Below are 12,851 nucleotides of genomic sequence, written 5' to 3' on the forward strand. Positions count from 1 at the left end.
GTGTATGTCCTGTCACAGCTGCTGGGCGCAGGGGTTTCCGTCGGCGGATGGTCCATGTGCTAAGCACCGGACTGTGGGCCGGGGGAGACTGATGTGTTCAGCAGAGCAGTGTTTTCTTGGCTCATGTATGGACGCCGGCTACGTGGATTTATTGGCTTGGCGTGGATGCGTTTGTTAAGAGAACAATATATGAAAGGAACGTGCGTTTGTTGTCTCTAGTGCGCCTGATCAGCCGCTGGAGATAATGACGCTGTCCTGTAAATAAACCTGCAGGAGGATCATAGTAACTTTATCTGGCATTGATCACTGAGCGAGGATGGATACGGTTCACTCCAGTCGTAATGGGAGATTATTGTATACAAGTGTTTGTTAGCTGGCTATGTTATCCTAACTGCTGGTGGTTTCTCCTCTTCCTATGTCATCACTTCCTGTATGTCATCACTTCCTGTATCCTTGTTACATAAAGAAAGTGGTCGGGTGACGGGCAGCCCCTTTCTATTCTTACACCCTTTGTGACTAAGAGTAAAACAGACTGGGCAGGAGGAGGATTGCTCAGCAGAACTCAACATGATAACGCCTTTGTCTGACTCCGGTTGAGAGATTTGCCTTTCCTTACACAAAGTCTGATGCGAGCAAATTTCTACTACAAATATTTATATTACAGGATGCACTGTCACGATTAAAATTTCCCCCTTTTTTCCCAACAGCATCCAGAGGCAGATGTTACAGCCACTCCGGTGCCACCTTTCTCTCTGCTAATTCTGGACTGACCTCTCATTGGGCCACCGCCTGCCACATCATTGAGAAGTCATTATCTGAGAACACAAGGAGGGCTTACTCCTCAGCTTGGCTCAAGTTTCTAGAATTTCAGGAGAGGTACCCGAGACTAGACTCGGGCAACATCAAATACTGTCATTCGTTTCGTATTGCTACACCAACCTGGGTCTTTCACATAGTACCTTCAAGCTGTATTTAGTGGGAGTGCAACATCACATATCCCTCTGGAACCCCGACAGGCCATCTCTCTTTTCAGCGCATCCGGTTAAAGCCATACTCAGGGGAATCCAAAAGCTGCAGCCAGGCCCAAGACTCACCCACCTTCCCGTTACGGCGGGCATTTTCCAGGATCTTGATCGAGGGCTGTTGCAGGCACCTTTCGGTGTACTGCCCAGCCTGGTTTTGAAGGCGGCAATCTACTTAGCCTTCTACGGGTTTCTAAGGCCTGGAGAGTTCACGGTTACCAGGCCGCAGGGGCACGCTCTTGCCAGGAGACAGCTGGTTCATCACCCCACCTTCTAACTTTGTTTTGAACACTCGAAGACACTGCAACCTGGCAAAAGCGTGGAGGTCAAGGACTTCCATTCACAAAATGCCTGGTGTCCAGTCAGAGTTCTGGACCAGCTGCTAGTTGCTCTCGGTCATTCCTCTCTGGACATTCCCCTGTTGCATTTCTCAGGAGGTCCACTCCGTTCCGCACACTTCATTAAACATGTCCACATCCTCCTAGCCAACAGGGGTCTAAACCCTGAGCAATATTCCGGGCATTCATTCAGGATACGGGCGGCATCCAGGCAAGGTGACTCAGTGCATGTCATTAAGCAGTTGGGAAGGTGAAGTTCAGGGTGTTATGCTAGGTGTGTGCCTGATCCACAGCTGGAAATGGCGTAGGCCTTCTCCAAGCTTCTGCTGTAGTTGCTGCTTAAATATATCCCCTTCACTACTGAGTGGTTTTTGCCCCCTTATTGCATAGTGACCGTGGCACACCTCAGGTCAAGGTTAGGTAGGGCCATCACCTGCATGTTACAGGTACGATTCAGTGGAGCCCAGACTACAAGTTTGAGGCCAATTATTGGCTGGATTTGTGGGAGGAGCCCTGTACATTTAAACCCCTCTGGTTCCGCCACTCACCCGTCAGAACGATTGAGTCATCCCACCCTCCTGTACCCCTTCCAACAGCATTACTTTGAGTATGCCCCCTTATTGCATAGTGACCGTGGCACACCTCAGGTCAAGGTTAGGTAGGGCCATCACCTGCATGTTACAGGTACGATTCAGTGGGACTCGGACTACAAATATATCTATCTATGTATTTATCCAAAAGATGAGGCAGCCCTCCAGTAGATAAAGTGAAAAACGGTGGACCCTTTATTGACCCCTCTTTATCAAGCCTATAAAATGGTGTCTCACAGGGGTAAATATACCCAGAATATATAACAGCAAATTTAGTGATAATCAATAGTATAATAATATAAATAGTGTTTAAAAGCCATAAAAAATGATTATACAATTACTTATGTGATGAAAATACAGTATCCATGATTATGTGCAGATTATTACCATACATGATTCACACATACAATATATTGAACTCAGTAAATCACTTGTGCGTCACTAAGTGTCAGCAACAGTTGTTATAGGTAAAAGAAAAACTCAGCGGGGACAGATATGTGGCGCCAAGATCCGCGTCCTCTAAGTACGACTGCGCATGTCCAGAAGCCTAGCAACCCCACCACAAACAGACGGAATCAGGAGACGTCACCCAAGCCACATGATCGATCACATGACCTGAACAATCATCGCGAGACTACGCAGAGAGGAGCGCTTGGACGCGCCAAGCGGACGGGGAGGAGCGAGCGCACATAGGCCACCAACACCAGTAAAACTAGCGTCGTCGCCATAGTAACAGCTGACTGTCCCACGCAGGCTAATTATCCAATTAGACAACCGGACACCGCAGTCACAAGTATAGAGAAATGGGGAGACAGAAGGCACAAGGAAAATGGTCTAAGGACCAATAAATATAGATAATACCGTGTCTAGATCAAATAAAGACCTACATATCACCGCTGTACTCAGGATATACATAGGAGTGATCATGGTTTATAAAAATCCCCCAAAAAAGGGAAAAAGAACCCCGGCTATAGATACACGGCTATAACGCCAAGCAGAGGGGGCCTGCAGTTGTATCATTATGCAAGATCATCACCACGAGCCTACAATGGGGTAGAGGCGTAAGACACGTCAATGCCAAGCGCCCTCCAACCCAAAGTCCCCCCCAAACACAGCTAAAATATTAACTTGAACCACCACTCACTTAAAAATCCATATACAAGCGGCCAAAGTAATAAATCATCATCATAAATGTCATTGTGCCCTATGAATCCCCATCTTCTTAGTAATTCAGTATGATCCTGAGGACGCCCTCTGTACACACCGCTGCAAAAATGTTGATAACAATGATTTAAAAAAGGAGAGAAAAAAAATATATAGATATATTTACCATAAAATAGTGAAACCATTCGTATTCACAAAACCAGAGACGAACTAGGCAAAGAACCGTCAGGCAGATAGGAAGCCCACATCTACATCACATTCCATTTAAACTCAACATTAAGACCAAAAGGTCTCAGAGTGTGGAGGCGATGGATCCACCGAAGCTGTTTGAGAGCCAATGTCCGATCACAAGATGATCTGATCCAAAATCATACATTTCAGATCCTTCTCATTGTGGCCCGCCTCCACAAAATGTTTCGGAACGGGCAAATCTTTTCTTTTTCATCTAATGGAGAACCGATGATTAAACGTGTCTTCATGTCACATGTGGTCTCCCCAACATATAGGACACCACATGGACACGAAAGCACATAAACAACATAGGCACTATCACATGTCATATTGGGTCCCAGATGTTGGATGAATGAACTTGTCCCCTTAATCATAAATTGACAATTTACGCAGTTCAAACAAGGGAAACAGCTCTTTCTGCAAGTCCCAATATAGGTCTGCACCAAACCCTTAGTGGGAACATCAGCCCGTTCCAATTTATCTCGTAAATTGTCAGGGCGCCTGTAGAATAAAAGAGGGGGTACAGAGAAAGCTTCAATCTGGCAAATTACTCTTGGCAACCGATCCACTCTGTTCAGAATAGGTCGATATAGAAGGAATCCGAACCATTTTATTAGGTGTAACATCAGTTTTAATCTGTTGTGAATACCTAACCTTGACTAGTTGTTTATGAATCACCCGCGTGGGATATCCTCTCTGTCTAAATGTATGCACCATCTGATCATAACGAGTGATTTGTCAGGATCTTGCACTATCCTTTTAACCCTAAGTAGCTGGCTATATGGTAATGAATCAATAGTAGATATAGGGTGACAACTATTATAGTGCAACAAAGTGTTACAATCAGTAGGTTTAGTGAAAATATCCGTAGATAGTTTGTTGCCCACCACTGAAACCATGGTATCCAAAAATTGTATTTGTGTGTCAGACCAAATGAGATATCAGGATCTATCTGGTTCAAAAAAGTATGGAATAATTCCAAAGATGAAGAATCACCTTGCCAAATCAGGAAGACATCGTCTATGTACCGCCACCTCCCCAGTACATGACTGAAGTGGTGGGATACATAGACAAGGTCCTCCTCGAGGGCCGCCATGAAGACATTTGCGTACGTGGGCACCACATTTGACCCCATGGCAGTGCCCTGTAACTGTAAGAAAAAACAGTCCATAAACAAAAAATAATTGTGCCTCAGTACCAGATGCAGACGATGATAATAAAATCCTGACACTCCACAGAGTATTGGCTATCCACCAGACTCCTCCGGACAGCTGACACTCCCCTGGAGCGATCAATAGAAGTATAGAGACTCGTGACGTCAAAGGAAGCCACAAGACAACCATCAGGTAATGTGATACCAGAGATCTTCTCAAGGAAATCCCCTGTATCCTAATATAAGATCTGGTACTGATAGCATATATCTGAAGTACACGGTCCAAAAGAATTTAGATATTAGAAAAAATGGATCTAGTACCGGCAACAATGGGTCGACCTGGAGAGTCCACCATAGATTTATGAATATTTGGTAACACGTAAATGACAGGTGTACGTGGATGTTGTATAACCAAAAAGGAATATAGTTCCTCATCAATGTCCCAAAATCAGGAACCTTCTTCATAATTCGAGCAATATCAAATCTAGGATCACCCATAAGTTCTCTATACACATTCTGATCACTCAATTGTCTCCTGATCTCATGAATATACTTGGAGGTGTCCATGACAACCACCGCACCCCCTTTATCAGCGGGTTTGATAGTGGTAGTCATATTGGGATAGTGGCAACCTCATTACGTAATGCAGTCATATCCACAGAAATAGCTTCAATGAAGGTGTCCAGTGCAGGTAAATCACTCTTAGTAAATAATCCGAATGACCCGAACCTTAGCTCAGTTCCTGCGACTGTACCAACTGATGGACCCGGAGGGGGCTGGTCTGCAAACCACACCTTAGTTAGATGTTCCTGTATAGGCGCTGCAGATCAACCTCCAACTGAAACCAATCAACTTTGGTAGAGGAACAGAAAGATAAGCCCTTAGACAATAATTCAATTTGCATATCAGACAGAGATACAGAGGAAATATCTGCCACAGTAGATTTACAATCGGAGTCACTGTCCATCAGGACCGATTGCCTTTCTTGCCTAGTGCCATTGGTTTCATTAATCTTTGAGGCCTGGAGTTTCCTCCATCTGTGGTGCCTTCTGCCTCCCCGCCTGGTTCTTGTTTTTATAAACCATGGAACCATGCTCACTCCTCTGTATATCCTGAGTACAGCGGGGATGTGTAGGTCTTTATTTGATCTATACAAGAGAGTAGGGGGGCACCTACACGTGGATTCACACAAAACACCAGCCAATATATTCATATTATATTAAGACTTATTTATACTATAGCACATAGGTACCTAATCAATCCCACCATCATTTCACATAAAACACACTAAGAATTGTTTCGTGGTTGGGTCGCAGACTGCAGTCTTAGATTTAATGTCTATTCCAAGTTTTTTGGATTCGGCCACTAGGTTAGTGAATGCAACAGGGGTCAATGGACAGTTGGACCCGCTATGAATCCGCCGTACCTTTGTGTCATTTTGTATGCAAGACAAGGCTGGACTTTCGTTTCTTTGCTGTAAATATTTGGATATTTGTAAGAATCCCAAGGCGGTGCGCAGAAGGTGTCCTGCGGTTTTCTTCTTAACTTAGAGACTTATGTACACCAGACGCGTTTCGGAGTTAGCAAGACTCCTTCCTCAATGGTCCAACTGTCCATTGACCCCGGCGTCAGAGCCGACTGTTTCCTTGTTCAAAAAGCCCTTTTTCTACTCACTATAAAGCTGTTTGGAGGTAAGACCGCTGTGCTGATAATACGTGGGACGCCACGCCAAGCACAGCAAGACGAACACCCCATCTCTGCTAAAAAGTGAGTCATTTTGTAACAATCAACTACAGTGTAACAGCGAGGCTGTATCTGTGAAGTCAACGTTACAGCGGTGTACAACTACACCCCCCAATCCAGAGGCTGTTATACTTGCTTTACAATCCCCATAGTGGAACTTATTACACCGCACAAACCGCAGAGACACTGCAGAGACACTGCAGAGACACCGCAGAGACACCGCAGAGACACCGCAGAGACACTGCAGAGACACAGCAGAGACACCGCAGAGACACTGCAGAGACACCGCAGAGACACTGCAGAGACACTGCAGAGACACTGCAGAGACACAGCAGAGACACTGCAGAGACACCGCAGAGACACCGCAGAGACACCGCAGAGACACTGCAGAGACACAGCAGAGACACCGCAGAGACACTGCAGAGACACCGCAGAGACACTGCAGAGACACAGCAGAGACACCGCAGAGACACTGCAGAGACACCGCAGAGACACCGCAGAGACAGCGCAGAGACACTGCAGAGACACCGCAGAGACACCGCAGAGACACCGCAGAGACACTGCAGAGACACTGCAGAGACACTGCAGAGACACAGCAGAGACACTGCAGAGACACCGCAGACTATCCGAGATTGCATTCACTAACCTAGCGGCCGAATCCAAAAAACTTGGAATAGACATTAAATCTAAGACTGCAGTCTGCGACCCAACCGCGAAACAATTCTTAGTGTGTTTTATGTGAAATTATGGTGGGATTGATTAGGTACCTATGTGCTATATTATAAATAAGTCTTAATATAATATTAATATATTGGCTGGTGTGTGAATCCACATGTAGGTGCCCCCTACTCTCTTGTATATTTTCACTTCTTGTAAAGGTTGGGGTTACCTTTTAGGGGGAGCACCCATTCCAATATATCCAATACTTTATTTGACCTAGACACGGTATTATCTATATTTATTGGTCCTTTGACCATTTTCCTTGTGCCTTCTGTCTCCCCATTTCTCTATACTTGTGACTGCGGTGTCCGGTTGTCTAATTGGATAGCGCTTCGTCTGCGTGGGACAGTCAGCTGTTACTATATCGACGACGCTAGTTTTACTGGTGTTGGTGGCCTATGTGCGCTCGCTCCTCCCCGTCCGCTTGGCGTGTCCAAGCGCTCCTCTCTGCGTAGTCTCGCCATGATTGTTCAGGTCATGAGGTTGGTCATGTGATCGATCATGTGGCTTGGATGACGTCTCCTGATTCCGTCTGTTTGTGGTGGGGTTGCTAGGCTTCTGGACATGCGCAGTCGTACTTAGAGGACGCGGATCTTGGCGCCACATATCTGTCCCCGCTGAGTTTTTCTTTTACCTATAACAACTGTTGCTGACACTTAGTGAGGCACAAGTGATTTACTGAGTTCAGTATATTGTATGTGTGAATCATGTATGGTAATAATCTGCACATAATCATGGATCCTGTATTTTCATCACATAAGTAATTGTATAATCATTTTCTATGGATTTTAAACACAATTTTTTTTATTATTATACTATTGATTGTCACTTAATTTGCTGTTATATATTCTGGGTATATATACCCCTGGGAGACACCATTTTATAGGCTTGATAAAGAGGGGTCAATAAAGGGTCCACCATGTTTCCCTTTATCTTCTGGAGGGCTGCCTCATCTTTTGGATACATATCATCTAATTAGCTGTTGAGCCTGCGGCTGGGAGGATTTGTACCCGTGGTCTAATGGACTAGTGCTGCTGTCTGAATTTTGTTTGTATGTATGTATATATGTGTCTATATATATATCTCTAGGTATGTATATGTGTCCATATTTATCTATGCATGCATATGTATCTAATATATATATCTATGTATGGTTGTGTGTATGTATATATATATTTGTGGTAAGAGCTGAGCGTGGCACGGAAGAGGCATGCCTACACACTGCCCTGACCTATCTGGCTGGAGTGTGCCCGGAGCCAGGTATGAGGTAATGCCTAAATATGTGGGCCACCCAAGGAGAGACATATGAGAAAAAGGGGACGGGAGGGTGGGGCACAGAACGACCGCCCTCTGACTCCCGGCCGCTGGGTATAAGTAGAGGAGGCAGCCCCTACCACAATTACAGGCTGTACACAGCCTTCACTATTTGTGGTAAGAGCAGAGCGTGGCACGGAAGAGGCATGCCTACACACTGCCCTGACCTATCTGGCTGGAGTGTGCCCGGAGCCAGGTACGAGGTAAAGCCTAAATATGTGGGCAAAATAATGACGGCCACCACTGTGGAGGGTGCAATAGTTTATTTGAGCAAAATAAGACCAGAACAAAAGGCTCTAGATATTTCAACCTGTGGATTAGGAATATATCTTGCGTAACATGACAACCGCCAGCAACCCATCTTACGGATCACATGAGCCGGAACCTTTTGCCTAGAAGCCCCAGAAGCAGCTCCTATACGGAAGGAGTGCCCGGAAATTGAGCTAGGATTGTATCCTAACTCTGCCGCTAGTATGCGTATGTTAGTGATGAATCGGGCAGAAGAAAGGGGCCTGCCATCTAACGGGAGCAACAGGCCACCTAAGGCAGCTGACTGAGGTAAGGCTATAAGTTCCTTTAGAACTTTGACAGGACACCAGCAATTGGACGTGGGGAAAAACTTGACTTCGGTGGGAGGACCTGCCTGGTTGGTTTTGGTGGATGGTATGTACAGCATGAAGTGGTTATCATGCCAGATGAGATGCCGCTTGAGGAGGGTGGTACGGCTGAACGAGCCGCAGGTGAATTCCCCGGGTACATGGCCGCTTTGATGATGATGCTGGCCGAGTGGAAGACCGTCCAGGGCCAAGACAACTTGCAAAACAGCTTGCTTGCCGACCAGTTGCCTGCGAACCTGAACCCCCGCACTATTCTTTTGAAGACCCCTAAGAGTAGCTTTGATGGCCTGATTTGCCATGATGGACTTGCCAGAGGGGTCACTGAGCATCCAATGATGCTGAACTCCCGCTAGATACAGCTTGATAATATTTAAAGATAGGTGGCGGTGAGAATGACACCAAGCTATGAATGCCATGAGGAAAGTGACTTCGTTCAAGTCACCCTGTGGATGGGTGTCTACAAACTGAAGTAAGACCTTAAATCCTGTTCTGTAGTTCCTGGCAGTATTGGCTGCTAAAGAACACTGAACTGAGATCCTTGCAGAGGCTACCAGGGACCCTAGTCCATCAGGAGGGAGCTGAATGGCGGAGCTGGAGGACCGACGGGGTCTGCATCTGGTAGTTCCTGGAAAAAGATGGTGTAATTAAAGTGGGATAATGCATCAGCCGCGACATTCCTTGCCCCCTGAATGTGAAATGCGAAGAAATGAAAATTAAACTGCAAGGACAGCCAAACTAATTTACGCAAGAGGGACATGATTTTCTGGGACTTTGCCCTGCCTTTCGTGATAAAATCCACTAACACCTGGCTGTCTGTCATGAAAATTACCGATTTATTGGCCCAGAGGGAGCCCCAGACTTGGACGGCTGCCACTACCGGGTACAGTTCTAATAACGGGGATGACCTCAGAGAACCGGCTTCGGAGATGAATTCCACCAGCCAACTGCCAATGAACCAGTGGGGATGGAATATAGCAGCGAACCCACGAGAGGCTGCGGCGTCGGAAAAGACTATGGGTGAAGCGGGATCCGGGGAAGGCACGAACAGAGAAATGCCGTTCCACCTAGAAAGAAATGATTGCCACATTCGTTAGTCCGCCACAGCATGATTGTCCAGTTGGATGGTGAAATCCTGATCCGGAGTTGAAGGGAGGAATATGAGGAGCCTAGATGTGAATGATCTGCCTTGGGGCATGATCCTGAAAGCAAAGTTTAGGGAACCTAACAGGGACTGGAGCTCCCGTTTGGACAGGACCCTGGACAAAGCCGCGGAGGAGACTGCAGCCAGGATCTTGGAAAGCTTTGCTATGGGGAGGCTGGCCTCCATGCGGACAGAATCAAGGATGATGCGCAAGAAGGTAACCCTGGTACCTGGCCCCTCAGTCTTTGCTGTAGCCACGGGAACTTCTAACTTGGTGAAAAGTTGTAGCAAACTTCCTAAACCCGTAGGTTCACCATGTGGGCTCTCGATGATCAAAAAATCATCGAGGTAATGGATAACCATGTCCAACCCCCCATGATAAACCAGAATCCAATGTAGAGCGCACGCGAATCGATCAAACAGCCATGGGCTGCTCTTAGACCCGAAAGTAAGCCGGTTGGAGAAATAATACCTATGAGCGCAATGCAAGCCATAGTACTTCCATAACTGGGGAAGAATAGGGAGCAATTCAAATGCATCCGCTATGTCAGCCTTAGCCAACCAAGCCCCTTCCCCAGCTAGCAAGATATACTGAATGGCCTCATCGATGGACGAGTAACTCATGGCGAATTCTTCTGACGGGATTAAAGAATTCAGACTGGGAATGGATGACACGTGAGGAGCAGACAAGTCGTAAATTAAGCGCTTTTTATTGGAGGACTGCTTGGTTACAAGGCCAATCGGGTTTAACCTCCAAGTCGCGAAGGGGATTGACTGGAACGGACCCAACAGGAAACCTTTCTGGACCTCCACCTGCAACAGGGTATCTACTGCAGCCGGTTCCTGAGTAGCCGACAGCAAGTTCCTTCCCTCCCAGGAAACTTGAGGGAGGGCAATAAAACCCGTGTGGAAACCCCTCTCGAATCCGGTGAGAAGGAATTGAGTCAACTGACGATCAGGATGGTCCTGCAACAGAACACCTAAAAGCTCAATATTGATGTCGGCTAGTCATAGCGTTTTGTGCAGTTTTTTCGGGCAGCTAGAATGAGGATGGGCCCTGAAACAGAGGGAGCAGATATGCAAGGCTCTGCAACTGTTGAACCTGCATCCCCCTAAATTGAAGTTGTTACATATTTGGCTCTGTCCCAGATAAGTAATTGGTCTACCCAGCTTATCCGTTGAGGCCTGGTACTGCTGAACGCTAGCAGGACCTGGAAGGGAACCCTCCCGAGCCGGGGTTGGCAGGTTGGGGCACCAGTCTGCAGTATGCAGGATCGACTGGCAAGCTGCACAAGTAGGAGCTCTTAGACCGGCGAAATGCCGACAGAAGAGCTCCATGTCAAGGTTCGCCCAGTCAGTAATAAACTGGAACTGGGCGAGGGCTGCGGCTGCCTTGGCCGAAAATGACCTATGATAATCGTAAAGATTTGTGCCACCGTACTTTTAACCTAAGTCAGTAATGCGGTACAAATAAGAATCTAATTCCTCACGCCTGTGGGGTTGCACCGAGCAAATGGTGTCTCTGTACAGGCTGAATGCTAGTACAAATTCAGGAATCGACAGTTTTCGATTCAAGCGAGCGTCCTTGGCTCTGAGTACGACCGACACCTCCCCACAATTAATGATCTTGTTCTCTGAAAAAAACAACACACACAGACCAGTACCTGCTGTTTGACTCCCACCATCCTCTAGACCACAAACTGGGAGTCTCAGAGGGGCACCTAAAACTTGTGGGTATCCAGTTTGGGCCTTTGTCAAAACAGAAGGAAGGAGAAGAAAGAGCACCAAGACTACCAGTGAGGGCGAGAAGCATGACAGACGCAAGAATATGGTTATCCCATATGTAGCTGGGGTGTCTTTAATAAACCTCACATCCCTGTCTGCTTTACACCCAGCACCACACTGAGGCAACAACTGGTTCACCCCAAAGACCCAACGCCTAACCACAAGATGGACAACGTTGTGTACGCAGTCCAGTGCAATGTATATCGGCGAAACAAAACAACAACTACATCAGCGTATGGCCCAGCATAGAAGAGCCAAAACCTCTGGTCCAGATTCAGCCGTGTACTTACATCTAAAAGGAACAGGTCACACCTTTGAAGACAGTCAAGTACTTGTTTTGGATAAGGAGGCCGATTGGTACAAACGAGGTGTGAAGGAGGCCATCTACGTAAAAATGGAGAAGCCAAGCTTGAATAGAGGTGGGGGGGTTAGACATCTATTGTCTGCCACATACAATGCTGTCTTGACACCTTTTTCTGGGAAGTCTTTATCACCTACTGACTCCAATTAGGATAATGGAATCAACACCTCTGACCCCATGCTGGGTATAATGACCTCTGACCCCATGCTGGGTATAATTACCAGATGTGGATTCAGTTACATATTTATTCCCAGAATTCTTGTACAGTCACTCAGAATTGAGAAAGCTCGCTGGAAGAACGAGTGAAACGTTTGCAAGAAATCTACAGGACGTCCAGTTGCCTTGATTTATTCTTTACAGATAAAAAAAAATGATGTTTTAGTGTCTCCATATTGTGAGCCAAAATTTTTTAATTTTTTTTTGGCGATTGTGGCGAAACCAACCTCGCCACTGGGTTTTGGAGAGGGCTGTTTAAAAGCCTCTTGCCTCAGGATTATGGCCCATAGTAACTGTAAAGGAGAAGACAGACCGGCCGCACAGCTTAAATCTGTCTGTAGAATTGTATTTTATGTTATTATGCGTTCGGTTAAATTGTATGTTATGTGAGGGCACCCAGATAGCTAATATCATTGTATTCGTGTATTCTGAGTGCCATTCACCTAATGATATGCA

The sequence above is a fragment of the Bufo gargarizans genome, unplaced genomic scaffold, assembly GCF_014858855.1.
Source record: "Bufo gargarizans isolate SCDJY-AF-19 unplaced genomic scaffold, ASM1485885v1 original_scaffold_847_pilon, whole genome shotgun sequence".
NCBI classification, from domain to species: Eukaryota; Metazoa; Chordata; class Amphibia; order Anura; family Bufonidae; genus Bufo; species Bufo gargarizans.